The sequence below is a fragment of the Falco naumanni genome, chromosome 5 (genome assembly GCF_017639655.2).
Source record: "Falco naumanni isolate bFalNau1 chromosome 5, bFalNau1.pat, whole genome shotgun sequence".
NCBI classification, from domain to species: Eukaryota; Metazoa; Chordata; class Aves; order Falconiformes; family Falconidae; genus Falco; species Falco naumanni.
In genome coordinates, this window is record NC_054058.1 from 39,106,534 (window position 1) to 39,119,593 (window position 13,060).

General features: G+C 38.4%; 1 protein-coding gene across 1 annotated transcript in view; it reads right to left on the reverse strand.

Annotated features, from left to right (window-relative positions):
* LIN7A (lin-7 homolog A, crumbs cell polarity complex component) overlaps window positions 1-13,060 on the reverse strand; it is a 51,026-nt gene that overhangs the window by 17,762 nt on the left and 20,204 nt on the right. The window lies entirely within an intron of this gene.

The following is a 13,060-nucleotide window of genomic DNA, read 5'->3' on the forward strand; positions in this document are numbered from 1 at the left end:
TGTTGCCTTTTCTATGTACAGAGAACAGATACAATGAAAATCTCTTTGTTCTCAAACTAAATAAGGTGGCATTTAAAACCTCCCAGAGTGGAATACAGCTTCTTGTTCAATCAACTGTATATGAGAAATTGTTGAAATTGTTTTATAAAATCATTCCTTTCAGTGCCTACTGTTGTCTGTACATCTGATTACATTTTTAACTTACAGTGGTTCCGCTGAATCTAACAATGTCACCCTTAAAATGCCCTTACAAGATCTTCTGTAGATATCGTTATTTGGACAAATGATCAATACAGAGGAAGACATAGATGCAGAATTTAACTGTAAGTATTTGAAAAGCTCCTTTAGGATATTTACTAAAGAAGTCTTTTAAAACAGTGACCTTTGTTGACCATGACAGATGAATCATTCTGAAAGACATCATTGTGTAATACAAATGAGTTGAAGGAGGACAATTAACATATCACAGAATCACAGACCCGTTGAGGTTGGAACGGAGCTCTGCAGGTCATTTCAGCCAAACCCCTTGCTCAAGCAGGGTAACCTTGAGCTAGTTGCCCAGGATAGTATCTAGACGGTTACTGTATATTACTAATCTGAGAAAGAGCAGTATATCTATTTTTGTACATACAGCTATTTCTTTTTAGAGTGTCTAAAAGACTACATGGGTGTTAGTATTTGCTGACAGACTCCATACACAGTCTGATGGTCTAGTGCCTAGGGAAAAGAGTTTCCACAATTCATTAACGATACAGATTAAATTACAGGTGAAATGTCAGCATTTCAAGATGCAAAGCTGCAGCTGTAAGGTAAATGGTAATGTTTCAGATAATTCCCTTCCCTCCCCATATCTACCAAGATTCTCAGTGCCTGTACACTGAATGTTCATCAGGTAAAATCATGCTGCAGACAGGGGTTTGTTTACACAGCTCTCATTTGTGCTGCGGAGCTAGTTTTCTCTTTCCTGTGGTGCAGAGAATACAACACTCCCATCAAGAAATACTCCTGAAAGCAGGAATACAGATCTCAGACTTTTTCAGCTTCTGCAGGTAGTCTCCTCAGACACCATAATCTGAAGATACTCTCCTACAGTACTCAAAAAATACAAAAAGAATGAGTGAGGAAAATTACACCTAGAATATCTGAACTTGGAAGTGAATCCTCCTTGTACTGTGGCAGCTTTTGCTGGCACAGAGAAAGGTACATTTTATTACTTCTCCCAGCAGGAGCTGTATAGAGTCAGATGCAGCAGGTATTATTGTTACGACGATGGTCCTCATCCCCATGCATTCAGCTGGGAGGTAAAGCAGCTGGTTTAGCATTACTGAAACACAGGAAGGGGTACTGCCTTACAGGTACTTTAGGAGCTAGCCTCTTAACAAAAATTACTCCATAGGGACTCATAACAAAGCAGCACATACAAGGCTGGCCTATTTAAGTCAACACAAAGCTTTAGGAGGAGGTCCAGGAACAACAGTGCGCTTAGCAGCCTGTTTTATAAAGGTGGCCAGGAGCAGCATTCTGTTTACAACCTGAATGACGCAGCATCTTTTCTGCTGAATTCTCAAACTTACAATGTAATCAAACAGATTTTGTTCCATTAACTTCCTTGAGAGGTATTCAATGCTTCACCCCTGATGAAATATTAGGTAATTCTAAGGGCAACTGTACCTGCAGTAAGGATGCTCAATTGACTTCAGGACAATTTGGTCTGAACAGCAGAAAGGAAGAGACATGAGGCAGAAACCACTTCAGAGCAATGAACAAGTGTTCAAAAATCCCACAAACAAAAGCCAAGACAGCGTACGTTGCAATTCAGACCTGTGAATTAGCAGGCCCAGATAAAACTTTTCTGAGATTTGTGAGGAAGTAAGTTTTTTGAAAATGTTGAGTTTCTTAGCACATAACGTAGCACATGTAAGTAGTAAGCAGCTGTGCTATCACAGTGCCTGTGCTATGATAATATATAAAATGTCATAAAACCCTTCCTTCAAGAAGTCACAACCTAAGTGCCATAGGTAACCAACCCGTAAAGAGATTGATAAATAATGTTTAACACATATATTGGCATAATCTGCATTTAGTTTCTTCAGTTCATCTGCCATATTTTTATTGCTTCAATGTAGAAGAGAATTGTGTATCTATTTTTGGAAGAAATCTTTCAAGGAAGGGAAGACAGGAGCCTGACAGACAGTACAAAGGGAGAATTCACGAGACCAACCAGTGCAAGGAAGACATAATTGGTTCATTCCATTTAGGTAGTCACGTCAATGGAACAGTATACATGTGTGCATCCTTGCAGAACTGAGGTGAAGCTATAAAAGATACATTGTTATTTACTTACACCTCCGCATAATGCTTCTGCCATCAGCTACGCTGAATCCCTGTTTTCCTAATTGCCTTCATATGTTGGAAAGGATGAAGCAGTATTTCTCCCTTCTATGATGTGAAGTGGAACGGAATATATCAATCAGTCTTTTACCATGGTGAAAAGGGCTCATGTCTGTGTATATGTGCTTTATTCAGCACAGCTGCTGACCTCTCTCCTCCCCTCTTCCCAAAATCTGCAGCCGATTATCAGACCTTCAGTCTCCTTCTAACCTAAGAGGTGAGACCCACATACCATCTTGTTTGGTGTGTGTGTATCAGTCCTTGGGGCAGGAGGATGCTTGCCCTTGTGACAGGGAGAAGTTACAGTGCAAAGGTGCCCTGGAGAGCTGCTGACCTCCACTGCAGTGCCTGTGAATGCCTTGTTTCTAGGGCAAACTTCCATGGGCAGCACAAGCCAGTTGTCTTTCTTTCTCCTACTTTGTTTTCATCATTTTTGCCTCTTCACATTCTGTTTGGCATTTTGCCATTCTCCACAACCTCTTCCCTGGATTTTTCATTCTTAAACCAATACATTATGTCTGTGAAGGGGAACGCATTGGTTTGTGTACCTGGATAGACACCCCAAGAGCTGTACTTCAACACTCAATTCAGATCACACTTTTACCACACCAGCGAGCAAGGACGTTTTAAACGCTACAAAGATCAGGAGGGACTCTGCTCACCTTTAACCTCTTGCACACCACAAACCATGCAGTCTCATCTGGTAATTTCTGCACCAATCCAAACTTTTGCTCGAACTATGGAGTCTTTAGAAATGTCTGTGAATTTCAAGCTTCCAGCTTGCTTAGGAAATTGGTTAACTGGTTAAGCGCATGCCCATTTAAAATGGATAATTTCTAAGCTAAATTTGTTCAATTTCAAGTTATAACTGTTGGAAGTAATTGAGTATTTTTAATCTCTTTCAGTAATCTTCCCTTCTTCTCCTCCACTGGAAGTGTATGTAGGTCTTTGTCTCATTTTGGATACCTATGTCCTTTATGATAGGTTTGTTAAGATTTCAAACAGTATTTGCTTTTCTAAAAAATAACCCATAAACTGACCTAATTGTCCACTTAAGATGACATCTGAACAGATGAGGACATAAGAGAAGGAAAACAAGTCAAACACAACCAAAAGCATATGTAAGCAGTGTGGAGGTATGCAGCTTACCAGACCATTCTTCCTCTTTCATGATGACTTGTTACCTCTGTAACTTTACTCAAGCTCACAACCAGCGTAGTGGAGTGCTTTCTTTCAGCCATAAACCCGTGGTAGCTCAATGAAAACAGAAAATCTGTAGTGATGGTGTATTTAGCTTTGTATCTTTTGAATATCAAGTGAATTTCTGGGTTTGTGCCTGTGTTCTGCTTTTTCAAATTATCTCATACGATAAGCATGCTCAGGAAAGCACAGCGACATCATAAAAGCATATTTTCTCCAGCAGAGCTACAGCCTCTAGCTAAGATACTCTACTAAACACAGTCATACACCATAGTCCAGAAGACAGTAGTGCCATGGGGAAGTTGAAAGCAGGCTGATTTTCATTTCTATCTATCAAGTTGACTTAGAAAAAAATGTTAATATTCTTTCTTATTGTATTAATAGCTGCTTTTATCTTTGGCAGTTAATAACAAAAAAATGGGGAAGGGACTATTTTTGAAGACTGAAGAGAAAGAGAATTTGGAAGCCCATCCTTCTAAATCACAGTCCTTGCGAGGGACATTGACAACCTTAGAAAACCACTGGCTGTGGAAGAACACCACAGACACCATGTATACAAACCACAACTTCAAGGCTACAATAAACTTAAGACTCTTCTTAAACAAGATTGTTTCAGCAAATTCATTTGAGCAAATCAATCACAGAGGCCTGTTTTGTTATAGGCCTATGCCACATATTTGATTAATCCCAACAGAAGCAGAATTAGGCAATGTCACACCCAGGCGCACAGTGTATACTGCACATCAACTTCATTCTGTCCCTGAGAGCACGCTGACAGAAGGCCGCCTTTTGTCAATGTCAAAAGGACAAGTCAGTCGATGCCTGTGAGGTTGAAATGGTTGAAAAGTACCCTTGAGAGGAAGGCATGTGCTGCATTACAGAGCTAACTGGAAGTACCAAAAAGTCTGTGTTACATAAATTATTTCTTGCAGGTACAGAATTTAGATAACTCATAGAGAAAGCTGCTTTGTGAACAACTAGTATTAATGAGCTATTTATGTCTGACAGAGTGTGGTCATTCAAGGTTGCTGGCATTCTGAATATTTTTATATAAGCTTTCATTAGCCTGTGAGCAGTTATGTTTGCATCGGGATAACTGTTGGTGTCTATTTTCAAAACAAAACATCTGTATTATTTTCACAATTGTCCTACCAATCCCCTTCCATGAAGTAACACTGCATGGATGTTGCCACATGCAACAGGGCTGCTAAGCCATTAAGAAGCTCAAGCCTGTAAATGAAACTCAGTCTTGTTTAACAACCTGAGGAGATGAGATAGTTTTAATTTCAGAACATGTGGAAGAAATATTATGAAAGTTGGCTTTTACATTTTCATAGAGGATATTTTATTGAAAAGTTTCCTTCTTTGGGGGGCAGGGGTTATAGAGGAAACTAGGTCAGTTTTACCAAAGTGAAAAAAACGATTTGAATCTTGATGCATTATTAAGCTGTCCTTAGGCAGTAGGAAAAAAAACAGCATAGGCCTGAAACATTGTTAAAAATAAATGAAGTATAATCACCGTAAGGGTATAATATTTTAATTTAGGGTGGAATACTTTATGGAGGCTCCAGTTAAAATATTACTTGCTCTGTCATTTTTTCATTTTTTTTGTGTGGAAAAGGGTGGTGCTCACTCTGCTCGGATGGTATCTGTGTTGCTGTCTGAAAGCTGAACCCAGTTTTGGTCCCTTGCCATATGAGGCTGTGCCTGTCCAAGAAACAACGCAACAGGGATTACAGGCTGGGGCCAGAATCTCCTTTCTCCCTTCTGCGTGAGCAGAAGAACATAGCAGATGTACCAGGAAATGCATGCTGTCACATCCTCTGCACATATTGGATGAGTCAGTTGAAAAACTCCTGGTGTTGCTGTTAGGACACACAAGACCTCTGTGTGCCCCCTCTTCTTCCCTCCAATGTTGATTCTGGCTGGAAACATCACTCTGATACCATAAAGTTAATAGGAATTTGCCTGGCACCCTTTTAAGAGTAACGAAAAACAGACTTTTATTTGCAAATAAAAATTACTTATATGAGGAACATCAACAGTGTGATTGGGTCATTTAGTTTATTTCATGTCCCTAACACTGTTCTATACTTTGCTCTAAGTCAATGGCAACTATGGGCCGGAGTCTTCGAGGACAATGTTATAGGTGTCTCTGAAATTGTATGCTTCACAGTCACTAAACCTTAGAAAAATACTGTCCTGAAAGTCTCTTTTGCTGCTTCTACTGCAATATACTGGGATTAAAAGAAATACTAATGTGTGATTAGTTTATTCCTGTAAGACCACTTGGGACTCATAGTTTATAATTTGAAAGTCTCTTAGACCTCACTGCCAGTTACTTTTGAGTTCAAAAATATGCCAAGCACTAATAAACACCAAGTTCCCCCTGTCTGTATATGCTGTTGGGGCTGCTGTATGCAATACCCATATTCCCAACTTCAACAGGTTTCTCAAAACCTTGCCAAAATTAGCACCTGGATGAAATGACATAACCTGAAGCCGTCATGCAAGTTCATCTCAAGTGTTTCTATCAAGCTGAGAAGGCAGGGAGAAGGAAGGAAACTGTTGATGTTTCTTGTCTAAAATACAAAAGAAAGATGTAGTGGAGTTTTAAAAACAGTTTTACAATTTCTTTTCTTTTTTGAAGGCACAATTAAAAAATGGAGATTAAGCAGCATTTCTCAGGAGCCTCATCACTGACATCAGTTAAGCAGAAGCAGGGGGATACTGAGGCTCCATCAGGGTGGAAACAGTGGTGCAGTGGCTTCCAACAACCTGTCAGCATATATATTCCTCAGTAGTTCACCTGATTTCTCTCAAGAGGAAGAAGCAGGCTTGAGATGAACTGCAGCAGAGCCTATTCTGTTTATTCTTAAGAGTTTATGTAATCAAGTATGATAGTGCAACAATAAACTAAAATGATAATGTGAGGAAAACAAAAGAGATGCAGAGATGCACCACTCATGTTCCACTGGAGTCACCTTCTTCAGTACATGCAACTTCAGCTGTGTGTAGAACTAAGAACATCCCCTGAGCACCATTCTTCAGAGAGTTTCAGGATATAGGGCACAACTATCCAGATAAACTGTAATATGAACAAGGTATGTTATTTCTTTGATTCTATACATTGCAGCACTGAAATATTTATCTTTTGTGAAAGGCACAACTACGTAAGCATGGCAAATGTGAGTAGATACACAGCCATCAGCCAACTCTGAAAATTGATCTTTAATCAAAACCAATGGGTGAACACGCTGATTAGAGACCAGTGAAAGGGTCTGCCCCCAGATACTGGGGTACTACATCTGTGAAATCAATGTATGTAGCTATAGGCAGCTAAAAAAAAAGTGACAACAGCAGCTGTTTTAACCTCCTGCAGTGAAGTCATGGAAAGTGTAGGGGCTTAGTAATTGCACAGAGACTTAATAATGCCTTCTCTCAGACAATAACGCTTGGGCAGGTCGGTAAATTCATATAATCGCCATTAATGAAGGCCGTCTGCTGAGTTACAAAGTAATCATTACAGAAGTTCTCATTCATGCCATCTAGGGCTTGCAAGCAACAGAGTAATGCTTCAATCACTTATGGTAAAGTGGTAAATGGAACTTCATTAGTTTTCATCGTTTGTGTTATTTCTGGTTACATTCATCCTGAAAAACAGCATACATTTTAACAGTAGGGTAATTTTATTTAACAAAATATTTCCTGTGTTTGCATCTAACAATCTTTTCTGGTGAATTTTTTTGATGCTTAATACAGCATGGTGGCAAGACAAAAAGAAGGCGGCCCATCTTTTGAAATTTGATTTTTTCCTGCCCTAATTTAGATACATTACAAATCCTTCTCTCAACTCATCATTATAGATACAGTACTTCTAACGAGGAGAAGGAAAGCAAAACTCTGTACAACATGAAAACTTTGCTACTTTGTCATACCATCATCTTTGAATAAAGCTGAATAATTCCCCTTTCAAACACTGATGGAGGTACTTATTTAGTGGACATTTTTATCACTGTTTTATGTGGGTTTTCATTGCTGGGACAATGGTAATGGAAAAGGGATGGAAAGGTACAGCAAAAAATTCTTGCAAACACTACACAGCCCCAGAATTCTGGTAAACTGGGCTGGTTCAGCTGACATTATAATCCACCCTGATATCTAAAAAGAAAATAAAATGTTGGAACTTTATAATTAGCATCCAGAAATGCAAATTTTTATAAAAAGATACAAATCAATCCATGCATAAGCATGTAAAAATCTGAACAAATTTGGTCAATTTGCAAAATTCCATGTTTGCTACTACATGAATGCTGCTGCTAAATTAATGTGCAGTAATTTTGAATGAACTGTCTGGAATACCAGAACAAGGTATAACAAGGTATCAGATTAGCCTACGAAGAACTTTGCTTCCCAGCCAGTCTAATAGGGTATGATGCTAATATAACCATACCACTTTTATGACCTGAGTTAAAAATCTGAGCTCATAAATCTTGCTCACTTTACTCGTATGAGTTGTCCTATTGCCCTTTTGTTTACTAATTGCCTTATTAGTAAGTCCAACATACCACTTTTGCTTAATCTTGACCAACACTTGCATTTGCATGGGTAAAGTGACAGCAGGCAACTTTCGATGTCAGGCTTCCCACTGAGCCTTAATCACAGCTCTGTGCTGTGATTTATAGCTGTAAGCATTCTCAAAAAAAAAAAAAATTCTCCCCCCCCCCCCCCCCCCCCAAGTTGCCTGTTATAATTCAAAAATTTCACAAGCTCGGCTTGCCCCGTGGGGATGAGAGACTGATTGGAATCGTGTTTTTCCTTCTGTAACAAATATTCAGCTCCCTGTGAAAAGAAAAGAGTAACAAAAGGCAAGATTTGAACTCTGGGGCTACTCTCGGTGTCAACCAAGACAATTTGGCCTGGTGAACGTGTATTTTTACAGGGAATGGGATTCATCAGGCAGGAAACAATGGAACCCTGCTTTCAGAGGCTAGGTCTGGGAGGCAGAGGAACAGCATTATATTGCAAACTGAACAAAGACATCTTGAGATTCTTGAAACACAATGAAACCAGGATTTTAAATGACCTCTACATTAAAATCCAGAATTAATGATTTTAATAAAAGTATTAACAAGAAGTTTCACCCGAGTCCAGTTAAATTGTTATATTTAGTACAGCCCTTTAAAATGGAGTACACCACCATACTGGGATATCTGAAATAAACAGCTATGGGTTCCAGCCAGCCTCCTGCTGTCACACACTGCATCACACTGTAAAGTAACAAGTACACTATCACCAGACTCAGCTTTCAACACTCAGCTGCCTTCTTTTGGTTCCCTAATATTTGCAAAGACATGTATCAGGGTTAATAACGAAAAGTGCAGGTAGGCAGCTTGAGGAAATGACCAGATAATAATGCGGTACATATCAGCAGCACTGGGATTCCAGGTGTTCAGATTGCTAAGGCACAAAAAGGAAAATTATTAATTAAAGGAAACCATTCCAATACTGACTAGGTTTGTTGAACTGTCTTGCCTAGCATGTAGTGAAACTATGTTTTTAATATTATAGAACATAATCAAATGTATCTCTAAAGTAACTGGGGGGCATCCAGAACTCATCAGAAATGTGTCAGTGTACTGCCACTGCCATTTTTTGGCCTGTTAAGTCACTAGTGGTCTTTAAATGTCCAGGATGCTCTGTCCACAACATAATGTTATATTAAATTTAAAAGTTTTAGACTATTGAAGTAGAAACTGAACTATTTTCCAAGACATATGCTGTTTCACAAATTAATTTCATACAAAATACACAACAGCATTTTGTGTTGACTGCTCCTCCTTGTAAGAAATGATTGCCAGTGACCCAGTCCTGCAAAAGTGCTCTTCTGTGATGACCTGGTATTTTGGTGGAGGCCATAAGATAACAGGATGAAATAATGGTTATTTTTGTGCGTCTGGTTGACATACCACATTTTTATAAGGACTTTCTGATCTGACTACTTTTGGTATTAATAAAAGTTTCCCTACAGGCATTCACCAGTCAGATTTTCTTTTAAATAATATCCACACAGAAGAACATTAGATTTAATCTTGAAATGGAAAATGGAGTAGTGAAGGAAGGCTGGAAGGAAAGTGAGATACACCTGAATTTTACACATTTAATATACAGAAATAGAAACTTGAGAATCAACCTGAAAGAAAACTTCTGCTCCTCAGGAGATGCGTGGTTTACAAAGCTGTATTGTTACTCTCCTGGCATTTCAGTACCGATTACCAGACATTAACAGTAAATGAAATTGCTGTAATATGCTAAGGCTTGCCACATTTTCTTGTTGACAGTTCACTGTGTTTTGCTCAACTGTTTGTTCTGCCTTCTGTGCCTACAGCTCTTTAAGGTTTCTTGCCAGACCAGAAGTCCACCTTATCTTATAGTTCTCGTAACTTCCTTTTTACTGACTTACAATAATTAAAGTCTTTTTATCACTTCAGGTTGCCTAGTTTTATGTTGCCTGTGAATATACCTTCTCAGCAGTTCCATTATGCATTCACTTTTGGAGCCTTGCCCTTCTTCTGTTCCAGTAACCCCCGGGAGTCAGAAGACTATAATATGGCATCAGCTTTGAATGAACAGCAAAAACACATGGAAGGGTAAAGGACTTAATGGTATAATGGACAAGATTCATGCATCTTTTGCCAGGTGACAAGGCTACAGAAGGCTAATTAATCTTCATATAGCTAGTGAGCTTTTGAAAAAAGTAATTTTAAAGCATAATTAATTTTTTCTTCAGAACTCAATTTTAATGTGACCAGACTTCGGTTAACTTGTTTCCTAGTCTAGGGGTCTTCAGGTGAAAAGGAAATACTGAGGCCATTACAAACTTCAATTTTTTCCATTATTTTCAGAGCTATTATATATTCTTGCCCAGTGCCAGACAGAGTATTTCAGTTGGTGGTACTTTTATTTAGCTAAGTGAGAACCATTAATCACCATTTCATGACATAGCATCCTAGAAAAATGCCAAAGTACTTCTATTTAAATTTCATTCACTCAGTCACTTTAAGAAGATTTTATTTCTATGGGATATTAGTGTAGGGATTTGAACTGGCAGGTTGATTTACTAAATAAGTTCCCATAAATACAATTAATTACAGTCATTTAATAGATTCCTACATATTAGATTCAAATGTATGCCATCTAATAACGTATCTCATACTTTCAAAGGCTAATTGATTATAAAAGTGACCTCCTGCTTTTGTAAAGAATTTCTACTTGTAGAAGGGACAAGTCACATTCAATCAATACTGTGTGGATTATATTTTATCTTTGATCTTTTCACCTGCACTCAGCCCAGCACTGAGTTTCTCTGGGACATATTTTAACAATCAAACTCACTGGATAGTTAAGTGTCTGTAATTTTTTAGATTGGAAAAGAAAATGTTTATTTTCCAAAGCTCCTCAATTACAGAGTCTATAGGACTACCGCAGTCAGCCTTAACCTCTTTTACTAGTTTTATGACGAAAGAAAATCAGGCTCAGCTCTTGTATTATACAATGAACACACCACACTGCAGATCTGAATCTCTGCATACATATAATAGCCTCTTACAAAATTTGCGTACTAATACAAAGCCTGCCACTGCCCTTCATCCCATTTTGATTACTCCTACCGACCGCTCACACCTGGTCTGTTTCACTGTGTTCTCCAGGAAGGCTCCTGTGTTCCAAACAACTCCCACTTTTCTCCTTACTTCGCTGTGCCTTCTTTTGTAAGGTCAAAAACTTTTCTCCTCTAGTGTATGTAGATGCTAATAGAGGGAAGTAGAAGCTAGTCACCACACTCTCACATCTTGCACCTGGGTGAAGATAAACAATGGGAGGGACCATTTGCAGGGAGAGTTCATAGAATCATAGAATCATTTAGGTCTGAAAAGACCATCAACCCAGGACTGCCAAGTCCACCATAAGCCATGTCCCTAAGCACCAGATCTAAGTGTTTTTTACACACTTCAAGGGATATTCTACCACCTCCCTGGGCAGTCTGCTCCAGTGCTTGACCATCCTTTCAGTGAAGCAATTTTTCCTCATCTCCAATCTAAACCTCCCCTGGCACAACCTGAGGCCATTTTCTCTTGCCCTATATTATCCTATGACCTATTTCTGTCTAGCTTCAGCTACCTCAAGCTCAAATACAGTCAGAAAAGAATGTGCTCTTCAATTAAGTAGCTATCAGTCTTTCATAAACTCCAGTGTACATGAAGAACATGCAAGAAGGGCATCTCTGATTAACGGCATGACCCAGCTCAGATATCCTCCAAGCCCTTGCTGCAGTGCTTGGAGATGTCTAACAATGTAACATGACCAAAATAGTCCATGCCCTTCTAAATATTTTTTTTTAAATGGTAGAAATTATTTTCTGCAATTTTCCAACAACTCCTCAACCGGTGGAAATAAAGAGCATTACAGGTTAAATATTTGCCAAGGGCTTAATGTAAGCAACTGGAAAGAGGAGCCACATGTTAAACAACCTTAAGTACTATCAATATATATGTCAATTCTCCTATTCTCCATAAACAAAAATATTTGTTACTGGGACTTTTATATTTGAAGATTTTTTTCTAAAAAAATATTTACATACATCGTGATAAATGGCATTAATAATTTTTTGGGTGTAGAAATTTTGTTCTCTGATAGTGATCTATTAGATAGATAGGTTATATACATATAAAACACATTAAGTATTTAAATAGAAATAAATGGTTTTGCTTATGAAGCTGCTAGAACTGATCTAACTACTAATTCATCATCACTCAGTTCTTGTGTAATAGCTAGCTCCAGGCTTCTTAAAGTGACTATTATTTGGTTGTAAGAATCTAACAGTAAGTTATTAGATAGTCTGTCACGTGCAGGTTGTCTTTACATGCCACTCTATAAAGAACTTCTGTGCCACTGAGATTATTTTGTCAAAATCTACTTTCAGTTCACTGAACTGAGAGTGCATTTCTCTAACTCATTTTCCTACTTCCTAGGCACTGTACCTGTTTCAACAAGCTTTGTGTTTGTTTCTGCTAAGACTGTTTTCCAGAGATGAATATAAATTTAGTAAGATTTCACTGATGATGCTGCAAAGACTGAAAGTTGCCTTTAACAATTATGGTACCAGGCTCTGCTATCTGAAAAAAGTCCCCAAACCCCACAAAAGCAACCCCACAACTTTTCAACGCCCTGTGGTCAATTAAAGAAGCATTTACTAGGTCAACTGAAAGGACTAGTCAGAATATCAGCTTTTCAGGGTACACAGCACCATTATTTATTGTCATGGAACACTATTCCCTTTAAAAAGCCTTGAAAACTGCCATTTAATTAAGTGGTAGCCTCTCAGTTTCTCACATTGAAGAATATATTCCATAAAACAAAGAGTATGTTGCATTTTGCTTATTAAGCTGATGTCTGTTCCTCTCTTTCTTTC